General features: G+C 45.3%; 1 long non-coding RNA gene across 1 annotated transcript; it reads left to right on the top strand.

The window, feature by feature from the left end:
* The first annotated feature begins 4,419 nt into the window (after positions 1 to 4,419).
* LOC122645516 lies at positions 4,420 to 19,745 on the top strand. Its single transcript, XR_006330468.1, has 3 exons — positions 4,420 to 4,429; positions 5,436 to 5,447; positions 19,522 to 19,745. It is a non-coding gene; the product is annotated as an uncharacterized LOC122645516 (long non-coding RNA).
* Positions 19,746 to 25,427: the final 5,682 nt, after the last annotated feature.

Here is a 25,427-nt window from a genome sequence, read left to right as displayed (position 1 = left end):
TGATGGGTCAACCACTGATCGCGCCCCCTCCAGCCCCGGTCCTCGTAGAGGGAAACTTGCAGCAGAATGGTGGCTGACATCGGGCCGAGCCGAGCCGAGCGGCATCGTCACATCCACCTCATCAGAAAACTCCTCCTCCGCGTCCCAATAGGAGCGCTCGGCGGGATGAGCAGGAGCATCGTCGGAGCCCGAGGACCAGGCAAGAGATCAAACCAGTGGCATCGGTAGCGAGGAGATCGGTATTTTTGGGCCGGCTCGAAGAGGACGGACAGCCAAGGGCACACCGAGAACAACAGGAGGTAGCCCCCCGCCGCCGAAGCCCGCCGCCTCTCCGAGAAGAGCAGTTGAGAAGCCCCCGTGGGTCCAATTTCCAGATGGAAAGAAGAATAAGGAGGAGTGATGCTGACCGAGCCGACCAGAATGGCCGACCTCAACGAGACGACCAAGTGAACCGATCCCAAGCTGAAGGACAAAATGGCTAACCTCGGCCGAATGAACAGGACAATTTGCATCAGGTGGATGAGCCGAACGGTCGAGCACCTGAAACTGAGCTGGAAAAGCGGCTACGAGACTTGGCCAAACAGGTGGAGGGATTAAAGAAACAGGCAACCCCGGATGCCTATTCCCTGGTCGGACGACACCCTTATCCTCCCGAGATCATAACCGCGCCACTACCGACCGGGTTTAAGCCACCTCCCTTCGACCGGTATGATAGGACGACCGACCCGACGGATCATATCAACTACTTTAAAGCGATGATGACCATGTACGGGGGAACCGAGATTGTCTCTTGTCGGGCTTTCCCCTAATCTCTCAAGGGCACGGCAACCTCATGGTTCTCCTGGTTACCACCGAACTCCATAACGAGCTTTGCTCAGCTCTGCCGAGCCTTCGTCACGCGCTTCCAGAGTAGCATGAAACACAAGAAGATGACGATCAACCTCCTCAGTGTGAAGCAAAGATCTGATGAGTCGATCCGAGCGTTCGTCTCACGTTTCAACAAAGAATCCTTAGACATCAAGGATTTGGATGAGGCCACGGCCCATACTGCGATGAGCAACGGGCTCGTTGACATGGACCTCATCAAAGACTTGGCCCAGAAGCCGACCAAAAACCTGGCCGAGCTCTTGGAGAGGTGCAATGAGTTTGCAAAAATGGCCGAGGTGCTCCAAGCCCAGAAGGGAAACGAAGGCCAAGCCGAGAAGAAAAGGCCGACGACTAATGATCATAAGGAGGAAAAGTAGCCCAAGACTGATCGTCGAGCCGAGAGATCAGACCGAGCTCGAAGTCCCGACTACACCCCCTTGAACACATCGCAGAAAGAAATCTTGATGCAAATACAAAACAACGGATACATCCGCCGACCCTGACTGATGCAAGCTGGGTCATCTCAAAATCCCAACAAGTATTGTTAATTCCACAAGGACACCGGTCACGACACCGAGGATTGTTATCAGTTGAAAAGAGAAATCGAAGAGCTGATCAAGGCAGGGCACTTGAAGCGGTACATCAAGGGAGGCCGAGAAGACCACGGAGGTCGGAGGTCCGAGGTCCGAAGGCCGCGACCAGAAAAGGGCCGAGCCGAGGTCTGGGAATGGACGAGCAGAGCATGACGAGGATAAAATCCGAGCTGAGAAGAAAGACGATGGATCCGGGCCGAGCAATGACAAAGGAGCTTCCATGTACACTATCCTTGGAGGGCCTGGATAAGAGTCCACTCGGAAGGCCAAGGCAAATGCACGATTAGTCGGGGTCGTCGAGATGCCAAGCAAAAAGCCGAAGTCGGAGGCGACGATCTCCTTCACTAAGGCCGACCTGGAAGGTATAAGTTTACCTCACGATGATGCTTTGGTAGTGCAGGTGGAAATTATAAAGAGACCCGTCCATCGGGTATTGGTTGACACCGGCGCATCCGTGGACCTTATGTCGCTAGGCACGTACCAACAATTCGGCTTCGGTGATGAACCGCTTAAGCCGGAGGGCACCTCACTTCACGGGTTCTTAGGAGCCGCCGCCACCATCAAGGGCTCAATTGGCCTGCTGGTCACGATCGAACAAGCTCCATGTCAAGCGATGGTCCAGGTCAAATTCATGGTAGTACGATCGATGGTGGCTTCCAATGCCATACTCGGCCGCCCATCATTGACCGCTCTCCAAGCTATCATCTCGCCGACGCACTTGAAGATGAAGTTCCCTATCGAGAACGGCATCGGCAAAGTCTGAGGTGACCAGAAGAAAGCACGGGAGTGCTATGCTACTTTTGTCAAACAAAATAAAGGCAACGTCCGAGGGATGGCTATGTGTGTCGAGCACTTCCCGGAAGACCAGCGGGATGAACTTACCAAAAGAAGAGGACGACCTGTGGAAGACCTGACCCCGTTTTCCCTCAGCGACGAAGACCCAACAAAGATGGTACAGCTCGGATCACTGCTAAGCGAGGAATAAAGGAATCAGTTCAGAAACTTCTTGAAGGTAAATGCCAACGTCTTTGCTTGGTCGGCCACCAATATGCCCAGTATACCTTGACATATAGCCAAGCATCGACTACACATAGATCCGAGCCGAAAGCCAATTCAACAGAAGAGAAGGAACTATGCCCTTGATCGCCAAGCCACCATCAAGGAAGAAGTAGAGAAGCTACGCCGATCAGGGTTCATCCGAGAAGAAAAATTCCCGACTTGGCTAGCGAACGTCGTTATGGTTCCCAAGCCGAACGGGAAATGGAGGATGTGTGTCGACTACACCGACCTTAACAAGGCCTGCCCAAAGGACGAGTACCCGCTACCTCGGATTGATCTCTTGATTGACGCCACGGCGGGGCACGAAATGCTGAGCTTCATGGATGCGTACTCCGGCTACAACCAAATCATGATGCATGAGGAGGATGAGTCATACACGGCATTCCGAACTGACCAAGAAAATTTTTGTTATAAGGTCATGCCGTTCGGGTTGAAGAACGCCAGAGCAACATATCAATGGCTGGTGAACTATATATTCCGCAGGCAGATCGAAAGAAACATGGAAGTCTACGTGGACGACATGTTAGTGAAGAGCTTGAAGGTTGAGCACCACTTGGCGGACCTGGAAGAAGCCTTCGACGTGCTAAGGAAGAACCAAATGAAACTGAACCCCGCCAAGTGTGCATTTGGCATGACCTCGGGAAAGTTCCTCGGCTTCATGGTCTTCGTCAGAGGCATCGAGGCCAATCCAGCAAAAATCAAGACCATCCAAGAGATGAGCCCTCCAAGGATGATCCGAGAAGTACAAAGGCTAAACGGGCGAGTGGCGGCGTTGGCATGATTTATGTCGAGGTCGGGCGACAAGTGCCTGCCATTCTTCAAGGCCCTCAAGAACATCCAAAACCCAAAGGACTTCATTTGGTCGGACGAATGTCAACAAGCTTCTGAAGATCTGAAGAAATACTTAGAGAACCCGCCTCTTCTCATCCGACCCGAGCCAAAAGAATAGCTTCAAGTTTACTTAGCCGCTACCCCGATGGCGATCAGCACGATGTTGGTTAGGGAAGAAGGCCGAGCTCAGAAGCCCATATACTACATCAACCATGTTCTTGTCGACGCCGAGACGAGATACTCTAAGTTTGAGAAGGTAGCATTCGCTCTTGTCACAACCACGAGAAAGCTAAGGCCATACTCTCAAGCTCATCTGATCGCGGTGTTGACCGACCAGCTTCTCAAGAAAATATTGCACAAGCTCGACATGTCAGGTCAGCTGATCACCTGGGCGGTTGAGCTGAGTGAGTACAATATAAGCTATCGCCTGAGGACCACGATAAAGGTCCAAGCACTTGCCGACTTCGTCGCCGAGTGCACAATGCCTGACCTCGAGGTCAAGGAAGAGAAGATAGCGGAAGAAGCCAATGCGGGACCTAAGACCGACCTGACCTAGACCATCAACGTTGACGGCTCGAGCAACCCCGGAGGGAGCGGGGCTGGGCTGATCTTAGTCAACCCCGAGGGCTTTCGCATATAATACGCCCTAAGATTCAAGTTTCTAGCCTCGAACAATGAGGCCGAGTATGAAGCCCTCCTAGCCGGGCTCCGAGTGAGCAAGGCTGTAAGCGTCAAGCAATTGAGGGTGCGAGGAGACTCGCAACTTGTGGTTAACCAGGTCAACAGAGACTATGAAGTAAAAGATGAAAGAATGATAGCCTACTTGAGCTAAGCACGGGAGATGATTTCCGAGCTCAAGCACTTTGAAATGACTCGAGTACCGAGGAAAGAGAACATCGTGGCCGATGCCCTATCTAGGTTGGCCGAGGCTAACCTCCCAAATCTGAGCCGATCAATATACATTGAGATTCTGGAGAAGCCTTCCTTGCAAGAAGAAAGCGTCAAACACATCGAGGAGGACGGGCAGACCTGGATGGACCCCATTGTGAACTACTTGGAGAATGACCAGCTACTGGAGAGTCGGGAAGAAGCAAGAAAAGTCAAAATCCGAGTTGCCAAGTACACCATAATCGACGGAGTGCTCTATAAGAAAGCCATCTCAACGCCCCTTCTCCGATGCCTCGGACCGAAGGGAGCCGAGTACGCCCTGGCCGAGGTGCACGAAGGAATATGCGGGAGCCACATGGGTGGCCGAGCCCTAGCATATAAGATACTTCGACAAGGGTTCTATTGGCCGAGAATGCAAGAAGAGGCCATGAAGTATGTGAAGACGTGCGAGAAGTGTCAGCTCTTTGCACCAGTGCCGAACCGACCTGCAACAAAGCTGACCTCTATGCTGAGCCCGATACCTTTTGCTATGTGGGGGATGGACATTCTCAGAGATTTCACCCCGGCATCGATGAACCGAAAGTATGTGGTCGTGGCGATCGACTACTTCACCAAGTGGGTTGAGGCTAAGCCCCTGGCAACCATCACCGAGAAGAGCATGGAGAAGTTCTTTCGGGATAAGGTCATCTACCGGTTCGGACTACCAAAAGTGCTCATCACGGACAATGGCGCGTAATTCAATAACCCGGCCTTCTGAGAGTTCTACAAGCACTTCTATATTGACTTTAGACCTGTCTCAGTAGCTCATCCACAAGTCAATGGACAAGTAGAGGTGTCGAACCGAACACTACTTGCGGGCATCAAAAGAAGATTGGATGAAGCCAAAGGTAGATGGGTGGAAGAGCTGCCGAACGTCCTACAGGCAAATCAGACAACCATGAGAACACCGATCTGGGAGAGTCCTTTTTGGCTAAAGGTCAAAGCGTCATCATACCACGTGCTCAATTTCGATGAAAAGACCTACGAGGATGGGCTTAGAGCCAACCTCGACTTTCTCGACGAAGTCCGAGAGAACGCCTTGCTTCGAAATGCAGCTTACAAACAGAAGACGACAAAGTACCATGACTCGAGGGTGAAGGAGCGACATTTTTGCCAAGGAGACCTCGTCCTCAGAAAGCTCAGCGCGTCCCAGCCAAGGCAGCAAGGAAAGTTGGCACCAAATTGGGAAGGCCCGTACATAGTCTCCAAGCAAATTCGCCCAGGAATGTATCGCTTGCTGACTCCGGGGTGCAAGAAGGTACCGAGGCCGTGGAACTCAAAAAATTTGAAGAAATTTTTTCAGTAGTCTTCTTAGATATCCTGCTTGGCACGGTCTATGACGAGCATATTTTGTACTCGGCTTCGGCCTCGACGTTCACCATTCAATAAAACAAAGTCTTTCTTCACTACTTAGCGTACTTTCAAACTCCAAGCATGTCGAGTCATAAGACCAGTCCTCATAGACCTGGCCGACGTCAAAGACCGACCCTTATAGGTTGGCAACCAAGTCATAAGATCGGTCCTCATAGACCTGGCCGACGTCAAAGACCGACCCTCATAGGTCGGCAACCAAGTCGTAAGACCGGTCCTCATAGACCTGGCCGACCTCAAAGACCGACCCTCATAGGTCGGCAACCAAGTCGTAAGACCGGTTCTCATAGACCTGGCCAATGTCAAGGACCGACCCTCATAGCTCGGCAACCAAGTTATAAGACCAGTCCTCATAGACCTAGCCAATGTCAAAGACCGACCCTCATAGGTCGGCAACCAAGTCATAAAATCGATCCTCATAGACCTGACCGACGTCAAGGACCCACCCTCATAGGTCGGGCAACCAAGTCGTGAGACCGGTCCTCATAGACCTGGCCGACCTCAAAGACCGACCCTCATAGTTCGGCGACTAGACCAGCAAGCACAAATTCTCGCCACAGGCGAGCCAAACGAAAGCCAAAAAGTAAGCAAAAATATCCAAGGCATTGTGCTCGGCCATAGAGTCAACTCGGCCGCACAACCAATCAAGTGGTAGCTGGCCCAAGCTGACCGGTGAAAATGATAAGTTAATAAAGACGGACGACAACATGACCTTGGCCCATCGCAGACGTTTCATGACCAAGCGGTCAAGCCCACCTGACCGACCCAGCACAGCGTAGCTAAAAAATAACCAAGTCCTGGAACTCGACTAAGAGGCCGGGTAGGCAGATCGGCCACGGCACACAGACAATCAAGAACAACGTATGCAAGGAAAGAAAGGCAAATGAGTGCCGAGCTCAAACACTTAGACAATTTGTAAAAAGAATGTTTTCTATTCATTAAAGGCCGACAGCCCGGCATGGTTACAAAAAGTGGGCAGCTCGGCCCAGTACATACAAAAAAAAGAAAAAAAAAAGTTATCCAAAACCCTGCGCAGGGGGATGTGTACATCAAAAGAAGAAAAGGGAGCCTGGAGCTCGGCGGTGTGGAGGGGGTCCTCGGCAGTAGGGTCCTCGACGGTGACCTCCATGACGGAGGCATCCTCGACGACCTAGTCCTGGGGAACGGTCACTGCCAGGCCGGCCTAGTCGACCTCCACCCCAGCATCGTCTCCCAACTCCTCGACCACGATGGTCGCTTCATCGTCAAATTGGGAAAGATTGAGGGTGGGGTAGGCGGCCTTTATCTCCTTCAAAAGGTCGGCTCAACCAGCCTCATAACCCTCGCCATACGGCTGCTTCCTCATTTCATGGCACACCTCGACGTATTCCTCTGACATGAGGTACTTGGTAATAGCCCCGGCTCGGGCCCGTGCCAGGTCGTCCTTGGCCTTCTTCTTGGCTTGGTCAAGTTGAGCCTTAAGGCCTCGACCTCTTCCCCCCGCTTCGTCACCGCCGCCTCCTCCAATCTCTTGACCTCGGCCTCAGTTTCGTTGAGCTTTGCGGCGGTCTCCCGATGCCTCAGGACGGCCTCGAGAGCTTCCTTGTTGCCCAACTTGACCTGAGCCTCAAGAGAGGAGTTCGCAGTCAAAAGCCATTCAAATTGGAGGAGAGTCTCTATGGCCTTGGAAAACCCCTGAAAAAGACAACCGAACATTAGCAAGGCCGAGCACAACAGATCGGACCACTCAATAAAAGCCGAACAGAAAGCTTACCATATTAAAGTCTTGGAACAGGGAGGAGAGGAGCTCGGGGTTGGTCAACTTCTTGAGCATTTCCCTGTCCCGAGGAAGCCGACTTGCATCGAGCCATTCCTTTGCATGCGCGGCCGACGTCAGGGTCGAGTCCCCTGGGAAGAGGTGCCAGTTCGGCCTCAGCGGGACATTATTGGCCGAGGCCCTCCCTAGGACGTACCGGGAGACGTCGGTCGGCGAGGCCACGGGCGGAGGACCACCACCAGTCAGATTGACAGAGAGCTTCTGGCGTTTGATGTCCCTCGGCGGGCTCAGCTCATCCTTTCGACCCTTCCCTCTTCGGGAGGGGCTCAGCGGGGCTCTGCTCTTCTCGGCCTCGAGGCAGACCACCGTGTTAGTTGGGCTTGGCAGCATAGCCTTGCCCTTCAACGTCTTGGAAGACTCGCCTCGAGACTTCTTCTTGGCATTTTTTCTCCTCCTCTCCGCGATGGTCTCGGCCTTGAGCCGAGCCGTGTCCATTGGGGGGATGTGACCGACCACTGCAAGAGAAACAGCATGTTAGAAATATGTCAAAAGAAAGAAAAGACCAAGTAAATAGGTTGGCTCGGATGCCCCAGCCGACCACAACAGACTGAAGACAGCTCAGCTCGGACTTCTACCAGGGGTCATATGCCACCTTTGAAGGAACCCCTCGTTCAGGAGCTGGAGGACATTGAAAGGCTAATACTGGTGGATCAGGTGGAGCGAGGTCAGCTCGTTCTTGGTCAGGGGTAAGGTCCTATTGACGTAACCCAAATGGATCACCTTCCACTCGGCCCGGAAGGGGTACTTCGAGATGGAAGCAAAAAAAGAATCGAGGTTTCTAGTTTTTATTTGAGGACGGCGTTCTGACTAGAAACTTTGTGGCGGCTCAGCACCGTATTCTTCCCAGTACAGCGGGTGAAGTAATACCACCCCTTCTCCGATGACTTCTTCAGGAAAAAGAGCCGAGAAAAAAGAGCCACACTCGCAGCTCGGCCCATCTCACCAAAAAGGACGTGGAAGCCGTACACGGACAGCCATGAGTTCGGCACCAGCTGACCTGGAGACAGGTGGAAATGGTCCAAGATCTGATCCACCAGGTCAAGCACGGGAAGCCTAAAGGCATACCTGAAGGGCATCTCATACAAGGTCACCTCACCAGGCCGAATGAAGTAGGCCATCTCCCCAGGGTTAGGAGCTCGGAGCTTGACGTCCTTGGGGATGGCGTAAGTCGCCCTGAGGTGTTGGAGGTCGGCATCAGTAACTGTGCTCTGGACGGTGCTGACACTTCCTTCTTCAAGCTCGGGAACTTCAGCGGACGAGCTGACCAAGCCGATCCCATCTCCGGAAGAACCTTCCTCACCCGACTCCTCGTCATCTATCGAAGATGATCCCGAGCCCTCGGCTCGGTCTTCAGGAATTGGCTGGGCCTCAAGGCAGGACTCCATAGGCAGGGGAAGCTTGGCGACGTCGGCCTGAAGTGGCTCTATTGCGGCGGGCTCGTCCAAGGTTGAGCCCAATAGGTCTATTGTGGGGGAGCGAGCAGGGAGCTCTCGGCTCGGACTCGCACCCTTAGCCGCCCCAGCGAACACCTCGCCCGCGTGACTACTACCAACTGACATAATGGGTAGAGGGGACTTACTGGTTGAAGAAGCTTCGGAGACGAGCTGAGCACGAACCAGAAAGCCAAGAACGTCGAGCACTGAATGAGCTGAAGAATCCGAGTTAGTTGAGCAGTCAAAAACTTAAAACAGGGAAGAATGAATGAAGGGTCACCTACTTATAGCCACTGAGCAGAGAAGATCCAACGCCCGAGAAGAACTCAATAAAATCTAACAACCCATATCAAAAGACGATTCGGGGTCCCAAGCCTGCCATAATGACTCCGGCTGACGTGGCACTGACACCCCAACTATCAGACCGTACAACGTTAAATCGCCGCCAAAACGAGCTCGGCTCAGTCAACATGGGGGATAGCCAAGCGGAAAAAGTTCTTACTCATCAAGGCCGAGCTGACCCCTGATGAGTGGGGGGCCTGTGATAAGGCATAGAATCACCCCACCAATTAGATGCTACCATCTGGCCGAGCCGAGGTCAAACCAAGGACTGACCTGAACCGAGGGAAGTCGGGCCGACCCGGTCCCCGAGAGATCACATGGCCGAGCTGAGCACCACGGCTCAACCCACAAAGCACTCCCAAATCAGCCATCGACCCTGAGCTGACCTCACGCCAGTCAACCGAGACCGAGACCGAACTCTGAGGTTGAGCACTGAGGCTGACCACTGAGGCCTAGCCCTCTACAAAAGCCTTTGTAACGGCTCGCCGGGAATCGCGGAGCCACGTCAGCACAATCCAATAATCGCGGGTTAAGGATCGAGCCACAATCCTATCACGATACCGAATCACACTCCCATTAGGACTCTTACCTTAATAAGAGTCCGACCCCAAATATAACTCTCCACTTCGCTCTACGCGAGAGAGCCTTCCAAGAGAAGAACTCCTACCATACTAGGACTCTCCCAACCGCCTCACCTCACTCTATAAATACTCAAGTATGGAGCTCAAACGCTCATCTGACTTTCTGACTAAGCTGTTACGCTGTTGCACTAGAGACCTGACTTGAGCGTCGGAGATTCCTAGGCCGGAGCCACACCGGCTCTCTTGCGCTCACTCGATTTTTTGCAGGCTCATCCATGGACGAACCGGGCGATGGAGGTTTTCACACGCAACAAAGGCCACATTTATTATACTTATCTACTGGTACTACTGTATGTCAAGAAAGGTGAGGGGTAGGAGTCGAAATGTTCATCGAGAAGCTCTTGTCCACTTAGGTAGATGTATATAATTAAATGTATTTGTATTATTACTTTTCTCGTCTCAATTCGTATGGTCTGCCCTTTCACATTTCTTGGTGGGACCCAGCAGATTATATGGGTCATGACATGCTGTGGTACATTTACTTGTATCATATCATGTGTAATAATAGCATTACTTGGTTAACCAGTCTTATGATTCAAATGATCCCCATGAATAGCAAAGATTAAATATATATGGGTCAAACCGGTTCAAACGGTTTGGGTTACAGTCTTATAGCTCTGGTTAATGTCCGATTGCTCCAACCCAAATCAGGTAGAATAGTGATCTCAAGGTTCAAAATTCATATTAGTTTAATCTGAGGTTTAAGCCTGGGGTAAATTCTCTGATCTGGTCTAGTTTGAATTGGTCTAGGACAAACCTTATTTGAACCGGTTCAGGATTGAGTCTATAAAGCTGCTTGCTGTGGCTTAGAATGGCTGTTAAGGGTGAAAAAAACCAAAAAGGGGAAAAAGAACTGTGTCTAGGAGTGCAACCTACGCCAACACTCCCATGAGTCTATCTCTCTCCTATCCATATGAAAAGACACCTCTACCCCCTTGTTTTGAGGACAGAGATAGACTAATGGGAGTGTTGGCATAGGCCACACTCCCAGACAGAAAACTTCTTCCCCAAAAAAAAAATTCCTCTATTTTGTTTAGAGGAGGCATTCATGGACCATTCTCTCGATTAGGTAAGACCAAACAAAAAACCTTCGTAAAACTAATTTAACTGTATTTAACAGATGGTCTAACCATTTGGACCATTGCATAAACCATAAACTAATAAATGAATGGACCAGAATCAGATTTTTTATTGGTTCAGATTTAAGTGTCCATTTTTTTTTTTTTCTCTTTTGGGTTATCTTCTTGTCTCTCTTTTAAAAGAAAAATTGGGGAAAACTAACCATGTCTGTGGCTTACATCATCACTCCAATGAGTCTATCTCTCTCCTTCCCATATGAAAAGACATTTATGTCCCCTTGTTTTGAGAGAGACAGACAAATGTCCGGACAGAAAACTATTTCCCGATAAATAAAAGACAGAAATGGTAATAAATAAGTCCGGATCCACAAAATTAATGACCAACCTATTTCTTGTTTTCCAAAACTGCCAAAATAATGCAGTCCATTATTCTGTTTATTTTTCTATAGATTAAATCTGATTAAAGCTAGTTTCTTTTAATCTTTATTCTGTTTGTTTTTTTATGATTGGACTTGAAGAAGAGTTATCTAAGTAGAAACTCTTTTTAACTTAATTACATACTGGTTTAGGATGCCAAAAGAATTCATTGGAATTTGGATTTGTTATTACAGAATCATGTTTGTTGCAAAATAAAGAATTTCAAACCCCCAAGTGAAAGATAAAAATTAAGCATAAGCTTTTTTGGTCAAACCCCAAGAACATTTATAAGGCAGCTTTCTATCAGTGTCATTGATCTTAGATCTCTCTTCAAAATTCAAATACATGATCCACCAGATAAGAACGAAAAGTACGGAATAAGTAGGTATCAAATTTATTTTACATCCACAACTTTTTATTTTAAAATGATTTCCTTAATCACCAAAGTTCATTAGTACTCATGCCACATAAGAATAAAATTAACAAAAAAAAACTTCCAAAATTGTCTTAACCATATTTAACCTTAAAAGTAATTTTGAAATTTTGTTTTTATTTTATTCTTCCGTGGCAGTGGTACTAACCAACTTTAGGGATTAAGTAAATCTTTTCAAAATGCAAAGTAATAGAACCAACTTATTTTGTAATTTCCATTCTTATCTAGTAGATCTAAAAAATTGTCCCAATAAAATATATATCAAGTATAATTCCTCTCTCTCTCTCTAAATTCTGGATCCTTATTTACGACCATCCAAACATTTTTTTTTTAAATAAAAGAAAATTTATTTCATTAAAAAATATAGAAAAAACTTCCATGAGGTTCTTTGTGTAGTCACTTCTCCTTTTCATGGGTCCTTATTTACAACCATTCAAAGAAGTTTTATTTATTTATTTTTTGGAAAAAAAAATCATTAATTTAAAAAAACCTAGAGAAGACTTACATGAGGTTCTCTATGTAGTGTGAGCGCTCATTTTTCTATATTTCTGGCCTCTATAGATGGATGGTGTGCTACACATACAAGATTCCTCTACTTTATTTTAATACATTTAATTCTAGATTGAAAGTCGTGGAGTTCAAAATAATATTTAAGTGTTTAAGAGAAAAGAAAAACATTCCCATGGCCAAGTTTGCTCATCTCTCAGCCATTCATTCTACCACAATCCATCCAAACAAGTTTGACTGCTCAAATTAATTGTTTTCCAATGTGCTTACTGCTTCGCTTCCCCTAACACCACCCCCTAAACAGCAAAACTAGATAGAGAGAGAGAGAGCGTAGGTAAGGTAATACAGATCTTCTACAGCGCCTGCTCGTAACAGCCTGTGCGGTCCAGATAGAGTGCCACGTGCAATATCCGCCTTACCCCTGATCAGGCAAGATGTTCGGGCAGAGATAAGGCGGACATTGAACACGACGCTCTATCTGGGCCGCACAAACCGCTACTGGCAGGGCGCCGTACAAGATCATCATGATCCGCTGGTAAGGTGTTCAGAATCACATGGCTGTATGCATGTCCTGACTTTTTTAAAGAGCATGGAACAGACATGGGCCTAACCTTATTATCCGTGTCATTCATCCTCTTATCCTCAATTAACCTAACCCAACCTGGTGTTTTTAGTTAAAACACATCTAGTAAACTCAAAGCCCCTTTTTCATTTTAAAATAGAACATATCTGTCATAGTAAAGGCCAAAGGAACGATGTGTTGTACAGGGGGGAAAAAAGCAAAATAGATTGTGAGTATGTCTACCTAAACATTTTTATTTAAAATAGAGCAATCTAATTTAAATAAGGACCAATTTTATTGTATTTAAAGTTGGTCAAACAGAAGTCCTAAGCATACTTTTTTACTTTTTTAATATAATATTTTTTTTTAATGAGAGTAAAATATTGTCATTTAACATATGTTTGAAATATGCGCAAAACAATGAGAGCTAGCTCTTGGTATTGACACGACAATAAGTCATTTTCAATTTATTTTGAAATTCGATTTCTACCTTTGACTTAAAAGAAGTTTTTCTAAAAAAACAGAAAAAAGATAAAGAAATAGACAAAAGAAGGTTAGAACTGCTCATATCACTATGGTTACAACTAGGGGTTTAAGAGGGCCGGGTTGGACCGGGTATTTTAAGATCCCAACCCAACTCTGAATCCCCTTAGTTAAGCCCAGGCCCGTCCCTGACTCAAAATCTATAAACCTCAACCCAGGCCCAACCCTATTGGGCTTAGCCCAGTCCAGGCCCACCCTGATTAGCCCTGATTAGGTCGGGCCGGGCTAGGCTGACCCTAATTGATCCTGACCCTGATCCTGATTGAATCCATCCAAAAAAACCCCTTTCTTCAACCTCTCTCCATCCAAAACCTAGTTGCGCATCTCAAACAGGGTTTGTCTTCTTCCTTTTTTGAAAATCAGTTTGACTATCTGAAAACAAGGGTTTGTCTCTTTTGTTTTTTTTTAAGTTGAAACACTGTAACTAATGCGCTATGCTTTGGTTTTTTTATGAGAAAAAGAAACTTCTATTGCTAACCAGAAATATTTAGAGAATTCGTCTTCTGGGAAGAAGTACAATTATCCACAATGGCTCTTGATAGCGAGATTACCTAAAAATTGATTAGCTGATTTAACAAAAAAAAATCCTATTTTTAGATGGAATCCAAAGCTAAGAGTCTTCATGAAGATTAATACTTGGGGGAATTCTCATCATTGTCATAACCTCAATAACAAAGAAAGAATTCAAGATTAGGTTTTCATTCCATTGACACTAATTAGCCATCATTAAATTAGAAACCTTTAGAAATTTTCTAATAGATTGATTACTCAAGATACGACCATTGTGGATGTTTGGAATCCAAGAGTCATTATACACCTCAATATTGTTTCCATTTCCCATTTTTTAACTAAGGCCTTGTGATAAGAAATCTCTGCCCTTCAAGATACTATTCCAGCCCCCAAGAGCAGTAACTTTTCTTTGTAATCTCATGGAAATTAGAAGAAGAAAAATATTTATCCTTTAGGACCCTAACCCATAAAGCATTAGGATTATTAAGATCTTTCAGCAATGATTGGCTAAAAGAGGCATGTTAGAGCATTTAAAATCACAAAACCTAACCTCATGCCCTTTTGCTTTGGCACAAACCTTTTTCATTTGGTCCAAAAACTATCCCCTTATCTGAACAATCTTTCCAAAAGGATCAGTTTGCTACTTTACTCAAATCAGAGCAAATGAACACTGGGAGAAGCAACATTGACATTACATAAGTGGGAAGGCTAGTAGCAACAACCTTTTTTAAGGATTTCTTTCCCAGCTATAGACAACAGGGAGCTCTTCCAACCAACCAATTTAGACTACACATCGGTTACAACATCTGAAAAAATGGATTTGTTGAAACCATCAAAAATAAGGATCCCAAGATATTTACCATGATTTAGGACCTCCAAAACACCAAAGAAACCACAAATTTCCTAGAACTAGTACACGTTTTGAAGCTAAAACTAATGTTAGATTTCCCAAAATTGATTTCTTGGCTACAAGCCATACATTAATCCCTAAGAATGTTTGAAATATTTGTAAACTCCTCACCCTTAGCTCTAGAAAAGAAGAAGCAATCATCAGCAAAAATAAATGAAAAATACATGGACCTACATGGCTAGTTTTAATCCCTGAAATGGTATTACATGTCTCAGCTTGAAGAATTGCTTCTTGGCATAATATGAAAAGATAAGGACTTAAGGGACAGTCCTATCTTAAGCCCCTATTCAGAAGGAAATTACCAATGACGTCCCCGTTAAGTTTAACCTGGAAATCCACTGTAGTGATGCACTGCATTATCCAATGAACCCATTTACTATCAAAACCTAGACAAATGAGAGGGCTCTCAAGGAAAAGCCATTCTATTTTGTCAAAGGCTTTACTAAGATCAAGTTTTAAAGCCACGAAACCATCCTTTCTCTTGGAGTGCCTCATTTGAGTTCAAATTTCTTGGGCGATATAGATATTGTCAAAAAAATAGCCCGTGAAGGAACAAAGGCACTCTGAAAATGGCTAAAAAGGAAGTTAAGGATAAGTTTGAGTCTATTAACAAAAAATTTTGTAATTATCTTATAGATAACTGAACAAATGCTAATTGGTCTGACATGGGTTATCTCTTCGGGATTAGATTGCTTGGGAATTAAGACAATGGTAGTTTAATTGAATTCTCTAAGCATAAATCTAGAAGAGAAGAAGTGTTGAACTGCCTATATAACATCAGGCCTACAACACTCTAGGGGCTTTGAAAAAACCTAACAGGAAGTCCATCAAGACCAGAGGCCTTATAGGTTCCAATCTAAAATATAGAGTCTATTGTTCTGGTCACCATAAATGCAGGTCTAAATATGTTGCAAGAATGAACCAATATGGCTTGGATGAGAGGAAGAATATAAATATTTAAAGTAAGAAGGAATGTGATCATTTAATTGGCAGGGTTTTATTGCCAGGAGCCAAAGGTGTCTTTTAATCTGGTTATTCTATTGAAATGTTTCTCCTAGAGATTGTTGTATGGAAAAAGAAGGGCGTTTTCATATCCCCAACTTTCAACCATTTAATTCTAGATCTCTGGACCCAATAACCCTCCTCTTGCTTTATAAAATTTCCAAGTTTTTCACATAAGGATGCCTCTTGAGCCCTCATGGAAACTCTATTGGGATATGATTGAATAGCTTCAAGATCATCCTTAACCTTACATATCTCTATACGAGCGTTGCAAAAAGTATTATTACTCCATTGTCTATTGTGATTCCTACACATTCTAATTTCCTTGCTAAGTTTAAACATGTTTGAACCAGTTCCAAGCATTCTTAATGACATTCCCTAACTTAGGATGGTCTTCCCATTTAGATTCAAATTTAAAGAAAGAAGAACTTCAACAAGCGGATGGCTGGAAGTTAACTGTCACGGGGGTGTGTTCAGAGCCAACCATGGCATGTCTATGTATAGCTAATGAATCATACATGCAAGCAAAACTACTATTCGCAAAACATTTATGTATACTAGACATAATGAGAGTTACACTACCTGTTGCCTTAATATTCTGTCCGAGCCGACCAGGATGATCTGTAAGAGAAAACGAGAATGTTCGGATTGAACGGGGGTTAATCCAATATATCTCCGAAGATTAAGTTAGAACTAGGCAACTGTTCATACAAGCCAGTAAAAGATAAGATTTACCTCTGCTGTCACTGTACCTGATATAGTCCATGTCGATTTAGGCTTGGTTGGGTAGATAGTCAGCTGTCATGGCCGACTCTGGATAAAGTTGGTCGTGTCAAGCTGTCAATAGAAGGGATTGGAAGATACAACGTGGCTAGCTCATTTAATGAGGGGTGGCCCACACAGCAGTGTACTGTTAGTGGAACTGTAAGGGTATGTCGACACGTGTATGAGCATATTTTCATACATATCAGATGCCCCCCACTCCCTAGACTTATTAGAATAAGGGTAAGGGAGTATGAAGAGTAGAAAATATAAGAAGTGGCGAAAGAGGAAAAATAATTTTATAAAAATAAAAATAAAATAATGGAGTTTTATGGATCTATTAAAGTTATAATGTGTTTGTATGGTCGAAATATAACGCTGGATATCAGAGCTATAGTATTGCCAAGTGAAACATGATAAGTGGTTCTTTGCTCGGCAGATAATGCTCGGTCTAAATGTGGTGATATACCAAATGCGTTGGTGCCGAAATAGACCGAGCATTTTGATGCTTGGCAGATAATGCTCAGCTTTGATGGCAAAATATGCTGAGCGTTTTAATGCCCGGCAGGCAACGCTCGGCTTTGATGGTAAAATATGCCGAGCGTTTTGATGCCTGGCAGGCAATGCTCAGCTTTGAAGTTAAAGTATATCGAGCGTTTTGATGCCCGGTAGGCAACGCTCGGCTTTGAAGGTAAAGTATGCCGAGCATTTTGATGCCCGACGAGCAACGCTCGGCTTTGAAGGTAAAGTATGTCGAGCACGCTCGACTTTGAAGGTAAAGTATGCTGAGCATTTTGATGCCCGGCAGGCAATGCTTGGCTTTGAAGGTAAAGTATCCCGAGCATTTTGATGCCCAACAGGCAACGCTCGGCTTTGACGTCTTGTTTAATGTTAAAAGAGTACAACGTGTGTGCCCGACAGATAATGCTCGGCTATGGGGCCGTAGCATTGCCGAGAAAATTATGCCGAGCATTTATGTGCGCGACAAGTAACGCTCGGCTATGGGGCCGTAGCATCGCCGAGAAAAATATGCCGAGCATTTGTGTGCCCGGCGGGTAACACTCGGCTATGGAGTCGTAGCTGTACCGAGGGAATAGGAAGCAATGGTGCAATATGACTCTAACAACGAAATCGACGTGTTGATCATATCGTTCAGATATTTTTGGAATTTGTCAAAATTTTTAATTTCAAATTCAAATTCAAATGATTCACGGTTGGGGCGGTAGGGTGGTTTAATGGGGAATGCATGGGGAAGAGTGATCGTTCATTAAATGCCTTCAAAGTCTATAAAAGATGAGAGGGATGGGTTGGAGGGTCTCATTCACCATCCACAGACTTCAGGAGAACGCTCGGAGAGAAAGTGGTGCGCAGTGATTGGTTGCTCAGAGAGTGATATCATCGGGAGAGGATTCGTAGTTTGTACCCAGTAAGTGTCCAACTTGACTTCGTTTTTCCTTTGTAGAATCCTTGATTTCTTATTCTAAAAATATGTCCGGTAAGCAACCCATGGAAGTGATGGCAACATCCTCGAAAAAATCCTCGGAAGAGACGACGAGTGAGTCTCGATCAAGGAATGAGGAGGTAGATTTACAATCTGAGGAAGCAAATATGGGGCCAGATTATTATGAAGATTTGGCCGATATGGCAGCGAGAGCAGACATACCGCCCCAAGTGGATGCCCTGAAAGAAAGATCAACCCTGAAGGCGTTCGATCTAGAGCGAATTAAAGTAGTTTACAACATCCCGGACATGTACCAGCTTAGGTTACCCTTAGATGGAGAACGAGCATGTTTTAGGATAGAAGATGAGGCATGTTTTTATGAGATTGGACCACGAAATCGGAGGAGGAAGAAGAAGAAGAGGTAATCGTAGATTCGACCATGAAATTGGCAAGAGCCTGCGCCTTGACAGCTGTTCTTGGTTGGAATTGAATATCAAATTCACCGAGCTCCATGGTCCAGTTGACGAGACGTCCAGAGAGGTGAGGATTTTGGAGGATGCGCTTCAGAGGCAAAGAAGTTTGTACCTCAATGGAATGTGATTGAAAGTATGGTCGTAATTTCCTTGCGGCCATAACGAGCGCGTAAGTTTCTTTCTCAATTTGCATGTAGCAGGTCTCGGCGTCAAGTAGGATTCTACTGACATAGTAGATTGGCCTCAGAACCTTATGCTCTTCTCGAATTAGGACTGCGCTGACGGCCACTGCTGAGATGGCCAAGTACAATTGCAACTTAACTCTGGGCTCGGGTCTTGCCACTATGGGTGGTGAAGACAAATAAGCCTTGAGTTGAAGGAACACTTCCTCGCATTCCGGAGTCCAATGAAATTGCTTAGAATGTTTGAGAGTGCGGAAAAATGGTTGACATTTATCAACAGAACGGGATGTGAATCGCCCTAAAGCGGTGACTCTCCCAGTTAGTTCCTGAACTTCCTTGACTATTCAGGGGGAGACCATATTCTGGATGGCAGAGATTTTGGCTGGGTTAGCTTCAATGCCTCGTGTAGAGACCATGAAACCAAGAAACTTGTCGGATGTGACTCCAAAGGCACACTTCGCTGGGTTTAGCTTCATGTTGTACTATTGGAGGACTTGAAATGCTTCCCCAAGATCTTTTATGTGGTCGTAGGCTCATAAACTCTTAACGAGCATATCATCCACATAGACCTCTATGTTTTGACCAATCAGGTCTTTGAAGATCATGTTGACGAGTCGCTGATAAGTGGCAATAAACCAAGATTTTACCATGACTGCAATTTTAGAGAGACGCAAAAGAGAAAGCCTATGGGGTCGCTTCTATAACTGGATAACCAGCACTAAAAACCATCTTTACATTGGATGGTTTGGTGTTTTGATGATTCCTACCTTATTGACCACAACTTTTGTATTTATTATCGCCTTCATTGCTGCTCCTCCAGTAGATATTGATGGTATTCGTGGACCTGTTTCTGGGTCTCTACTTTACGGAAACAATATTATCTCTGGTGCCATTATTCCTACTTCTGCAGCTATAGGATTGCACTTTTACCCGATATGGGAAGCGGCATCCGTTGATGAATGGTTATACAATGGTAGTCCTTATGAACTGATTGTTCTACACTTCTTACTTGGTGTAGCTTGTTACATGGGTCGTGAGTGGGAACGGGCATTCTTCAATCCAAAAGGCATTAGCTTATAACAAAATTGGTTGTCGCTGGTGCGAAAGGATGTTTTGGAGATATCCGGCTTATGCGTCTTGATCTGATTGTAGCCAGAATATGCGTCCATGAAACTGGGCATTTCATGTCTGGCTATAGAATCTATCAGTTGGTCAATGCGGGGAAGGGGATAGGTATCCTTCGGATAAGCTTTATTCAGATCTGTGTAGTCAATGCAGATCCTCCATTTACCTCCAGCCTTTGTAACCATAACCACATTGGCTAGCTATTCGGGATAGGCTATTTCCTCTATGAAACCAGCTGATTGAAGCTTTTGAACTTCTTCCTTGATACGTTCTTGCCTTTCGAGGCCAAAGCTTCTGGCCTTTTGTCTGATGGGTTTTTGCTTTGGATCAACACTCAGTTTATGCTCGATGATGTTACGAGTGATACCGGCCATGTCAGATGCGCACCAAGCGAAAACGTCCGAATTTTCCCTTGAAAAATGAATATTTCTTGTCGTTGTGACCCTTCAAGATGCGACCCAATCTGGAGCTGCCAAGAATGGTCATTCTCCACGAGATTTATCTTAGTTAGCTCATCGGCTGGCTCTACCCTATCGGGCTTGGTGTCGTCACGCAAATCCTCGATAACTATGGGTAGTGTCTCGCTCAGCTTGGATTTTCCTCAAAGGGAAGTTGCGTAGTACTTTCTGGAAGTCAACTGGTCACCAACACACTCTCCAATACCCATTGGAGTAGGGAATTTTATCTTGAGGTGGGGCATGGAGATTATGGCACGCAAGGCGTTCAGACCGATTCGACCCAGGATGGCATTGTAAGGAGATGAGACGTCAACCACCAAAAAAGTTAACATGACAGTGGATTGAAGGTCTCCGGATCCGAATGTTAGGGGGAGATCAATGGAGCCTGAAACCTTGACTGGAACTCCCAAAAATCTCTGTAAGGGATATGATACAGCTTTCAAACAATTGTGGCTAAGACCCATGCGGTCATAGGCTTCTCCAAATAGTATGTCCTTAGCTTTGTTGGAAGACATGGAGCTTTCTCCCACTGCTGGTCCTCCACTGATTGTGGAGATGACGCCAGCTGAACCTCGTGGTATCGTCCTGCTGGATTCTCCTGTAGTGAACGGCCGGTTCTCGACCGGGCGGTCTTTAAGATATCGCTCTTCTAACTTTACTCGATCATCTTTCTGATCGGATGTTCCGAGTCTTGGCTGGCTTGGGGGGGTTTGTTGATCCGCACATACCGATTGAGGTAGCCTCTCTGGATGAGACTTTCGATCTCGCTTTTGAGGTTCCTGCACTCATCGGTGTCATGCCCATTGCCATTGTAGAACCTGCAAAATTTTTCTAGGTTGCGATGACCGGGATGATTACCCATTTTCGTAGGCCATTTAATGAATTTCTCATTCCGTATTTGCATCAGGATTTGGGAGCGATGTTGATTGAGCGGTGTATACCGATAGAATACTTTTATGGGACTAATGGGTCAGCGCCTTTCCGAACGCTGCCATTTCCTATCATCCTTAAAATCCTCCCGCTCTTCTTACTCAGGCCTTTTCTTATCCGATCTGACTTGAGTCGTTTCTTGTCGAGCATGCATAATCTCTGTGGCGTTCATGAATATCTCACAACGAGCCAGCAGTTCGTTCAAGTCTTCAGCCTCTTTCTTACATAGAGAAAAACTGAGGTTCACGTCTAAAATGTCGGCGATTAACGCAGCTTTGGCCACTGCAGGATCCAGGTCGTCGATTTCTGACTTCATGGAATTGAATCGAGAAAAGAAATCATGCAAAGTCTCATTAGGCCTCTGGGTCAAGGTAGTGAGACTTGCGAAAGTTCGTTTGTGAGTTTGACTGCCCATGAAAGTTGTGGCGAACGCCGTGCTGAGGTCTCGGAAGGCGTGTATGGACTTTGGGGGGGAGTCTATTGAACCAAGTCCTTACTGCTCCATGAAGGGTGGTAGGAAATGCTCGGCACCTAATGGGGTTTGACGCTCCATAATATTCCATGAGAACATTAAATCCCTCCAAATGCCGAACGGGGTCGCTGGTTCCGTCATAATATTCAAGGACGGGCATTTTGAAACCCTTTGGGAAGGGGAAGGTCGAGATATGATCAGACAGTGTCGTTGTGCCTGAAAATACTAGCTTTTCGGCTTCAGCTTGGACCTGTGCCATTTGATGCATCTGGTCTTGCAACTGTTTAATTTGTTGATGGAGATCAGTTGTTTGAGGTGGGTCGGCCGCAGGTTTCATCTGGAGTTCTTTGGTTTGGAATAGTGCCTTTTTAAACTTCTTCTTGTTCTGGGCTCAGTTCCTTGGGTTGCGACCAGGATCTGTTGATGAGGACTGGCTGTGCTGGCTGGAAATTTGCCTCGAACCATCTGAAGGGGATTTCTCCTTAGATTCGGCGTTCTCCACCGCTTGAGTGTTTTGTCTAACGGTTGTTGTCAGAGCCAAAACTTGCTATTGAAGAGTATTGAACTGTTGCTGGGTGACGACGCCTTCTTGAGCTTGTGGGATGCTCGGTGATGCAGGACGTGAACGGTCTGAGTTTTTGACTGGAGATTTTGGCCCCTGGCTTCTGTGCCCTACACTTGTTCGTGGGAGTTCTATTGGAAGTGGGGTGCGTAAAACAAGAGAGATGTGAGTCATACTATGAGCTTCCATGTTCTGCTGTTCCTGAGGAGATTTATCTTTTGAAGTTTGGGGTTGTTTAGATGTGGAAGGCCGAGAGTCCCTGGTATTAACCATCCGTGGTTTCTTGTGGGTAAGTGTTTATTTCTTTTATCGTTCCCACAGACGGCGCCAAGTTGTTGCCTTAATATTCTGTCTGAGCCGACCTGGATGATCTGTAAGAGAAAAAGAGGATGTTCAGATTGAACGGGGGTTAATCCGATATATCTCCGAAGATTAAGTCAGAACTAGGCAACTGTTCATACGAGCCAGTAAAAGTAAAAGCAATAAAATATAAGATTTACCTCTGCTGTCACTGTTCCTTATATAGTCTGTGTCGGTTTAGGCTTGGCTGGGCAGATATTTAGCTGTCATGGCCGACTCTAGATAAAGTCGATTGTGTCGAGCTAGGATTGGAAGATACAACGTGGCTAGCTCATTTAATGAGGGGTGGCCCACACAGCGGTGCACTGTTAGTGGAACTGTAAGGGCATGTCGACACATGTATGAGCATATTTTCATACATATCACTACCCATTCCATTTATTTGACCAAGAGTATGATGAACCAGTAAATGAAAGTTCAAAGAGACCACAATCATGAATAGTAGAAATGAAATCCATTAGTTGAGGAAGTGTTTTCAAATTACTTCCAAAATTTTCCTCAAGTTTTAGGATTTCATTGAAATCTCCTAAGCAAAGCCATGGTACGAAAAACTATGTTACCTAGCTGGGACAACTCTCATCAAATAATATGCCTCCTATCACAATTAGGCTCACATACACAAAAGTCATTTTAATTGGACATAAAAGAAAACGTGGAAAAAATTTTTAGATCAAAGAAATTGTGAAGATGGACAAAAAAGAAATATCAACATTTGAAGAACAGAAAAAAGAGATGAACCCTATGGGTCCAGGTAAGAACAATAGGGAAATTCCAAGTTCCTCTTAAGTTTATTTTGTGGAGACTGTTATTGCTTTGTTTCCATTAGAAACACAAAATCTGGTCGGATTGTAGCACATAGGCTACTGAGGTACTGAACTGTCAGAGCTCGACCACTGACCTGACAATTCTAGATTAGTAGACTCATGGGCCCTACGGTGGCTGGTTCAAAGCAGCCACCCAACCCCTATATAACATGCTAGACTCCTCTGTAGCGCAGATCCAGCGGCCCACAATGCTTGGGCACGCAGCTTAACACCCCGCTTGTGTGTTGGCCTGCGTGCCCGAGCACTGCATGCCATCAGATGGTGCACTATAAACCCTTTCGTGCTACAAAGGACCCAAATCCCTATATAACTAGGACAATTTAGATGATTCTTGGAAAGTCAAATGCCACCGATGAGCCTAGTTTTCTTTCGTGGTCTTGGCCTATGCCATTCAAGTAAGTCTGGGCCAGCCAATTATCTCAGGGGAGGGGAGGGGAGGGGAGGTTGAAATCCTTATCCTTTTAGTTACCAGAATAATTTTGGCCACCGTAACAAGAGCTTTGCATGCAAGAGATGCATTTCGTTGCAACAGGACTACTGTACTAGAGCTTGTACTAGAGCTTGAAGTAATAGGTGAAGGAGGTGGCGAAGAGACCCGCTGCTCCTCAAGCAGTTCGTGGTGGTTCTAAGCATGCAAGTAGGCTGGGCCTACGATACTGGCCTCAGTCCCTGGTTCGCACAGTGGAATAAAACCACCCTCAACATAAGAGTTTATGAGCCGGCCAGAGCTGGTTCCAAAGTGAACCTTAGAAAGCAAGTCACCCGAACCGGAATTAGAAGACAAAAGCATATGGGCTTGGGTTTGGAACTAGCCAGTATTAAGAGCACAAAATGGGCCCATTGGATGGGTTGGCCTCTCAAACCATTGTCTTGACAACTTGGCGCTCTCGATGCTTATAACAGGGTGGTCCGGCTTGAATTCCTTTATTGAGAATAAAGTCCAGTAAAATTTTATTAACTGAAGCAAGAGATGTTCCAATGCTAGGCCCAAAACAGAGATACATAAAAAACCTGCACCAGAAATCAATGAAAAAACATCTGCCACTCCTTCTAATATCAATATTTGCCCGCTAAAAGCTTTTTATAAAGACCATATGATTATTTTCTCCTTTTGCTTTCCAAGCAACTGGATAGGCAGGATTCTCATTTCCTCGTTCGTTATAACTTGTTGAATCTTCAAAAACCCTCAAGATCTAGTTATTTAATTTTTTTTTATTAATTGGATAGCAATTCGAATCGGATAAATTTTTTTCCGGATTATTCGCATTTTTTTGGGAGATCCCAAAACGAATACGGATTCCCTTAAATGAATACAGATGCGAACCAAATTCGGATTTACGAATATCCGTCTACATCCTCATTATTCGCCGAAATCTGCTATCATGCAGGACTTAGAGCCTTTGCACTGTTACACAATACACTTTAAAAGTAGTGATAATAATACCCTGTTTGGTTAGAAGTAAATTGTAAGGAAGTAAAACAAAATGTTCATAAGTGAACTGAAATGAAAATATAAGAAAGTAATTTTCAATAACGGTAGCTAAAATGTGTACTCATACCATGTCACATTTGATATCAATCACTATCTGCCATGTGTCATACTCGGATGGATGCAAAAGGCCCATGTGATAGAGGACCCAATAACCACACCACTAAGTAAATTTTACATCTTGTAACGGAAAAAAAAAAATTACATCAAAACAAATTGGGGAAGGGCGGCAAGCAAGTTCATGTTTCAAAATTACAAAAATGCCACTATTCTATAACAGTGATGTAACATCCCAATGATGTTATGAACCTGTAAACTTGTTCATTTGAGAAGAAACTTGTCCTATGAGATGGGCGTGAAGCACTCTATCATATCGACCTCGAGTCAAATTATGTTTGTTATATGACAAGAAGTCACCACATTTAGTTTTCCCCATCAAAGAATAAAAGTGGCCTCGTAATTACTAAGAATCACTGTCTATGATAGCCCTTTTTTTTAAAAGAAGC

The sequence above is a fragment of the Telopea speciosissima genome, chromosome 11 (assembly GCF_018873765.1).
Source record: "Telopea speciosissima isolate NSW1024214 ecotype Mountain lineage chromosome 11, Tspe_v1, whole genome shotgun sequence".
Classification (NCBI taxonomy): domain Eukaryota; kingdom Viridiplantae; phylum Streptophyta; class Magnoliopsida; order Proteales; family Proteaceae; genus Telopea; species Telopea speciosissima.
The sequence above is the reverse complement of the archived record's forward strand: the minus strand, read 5'-3'. Positions and strand labels throughout refer to the sequence as shown.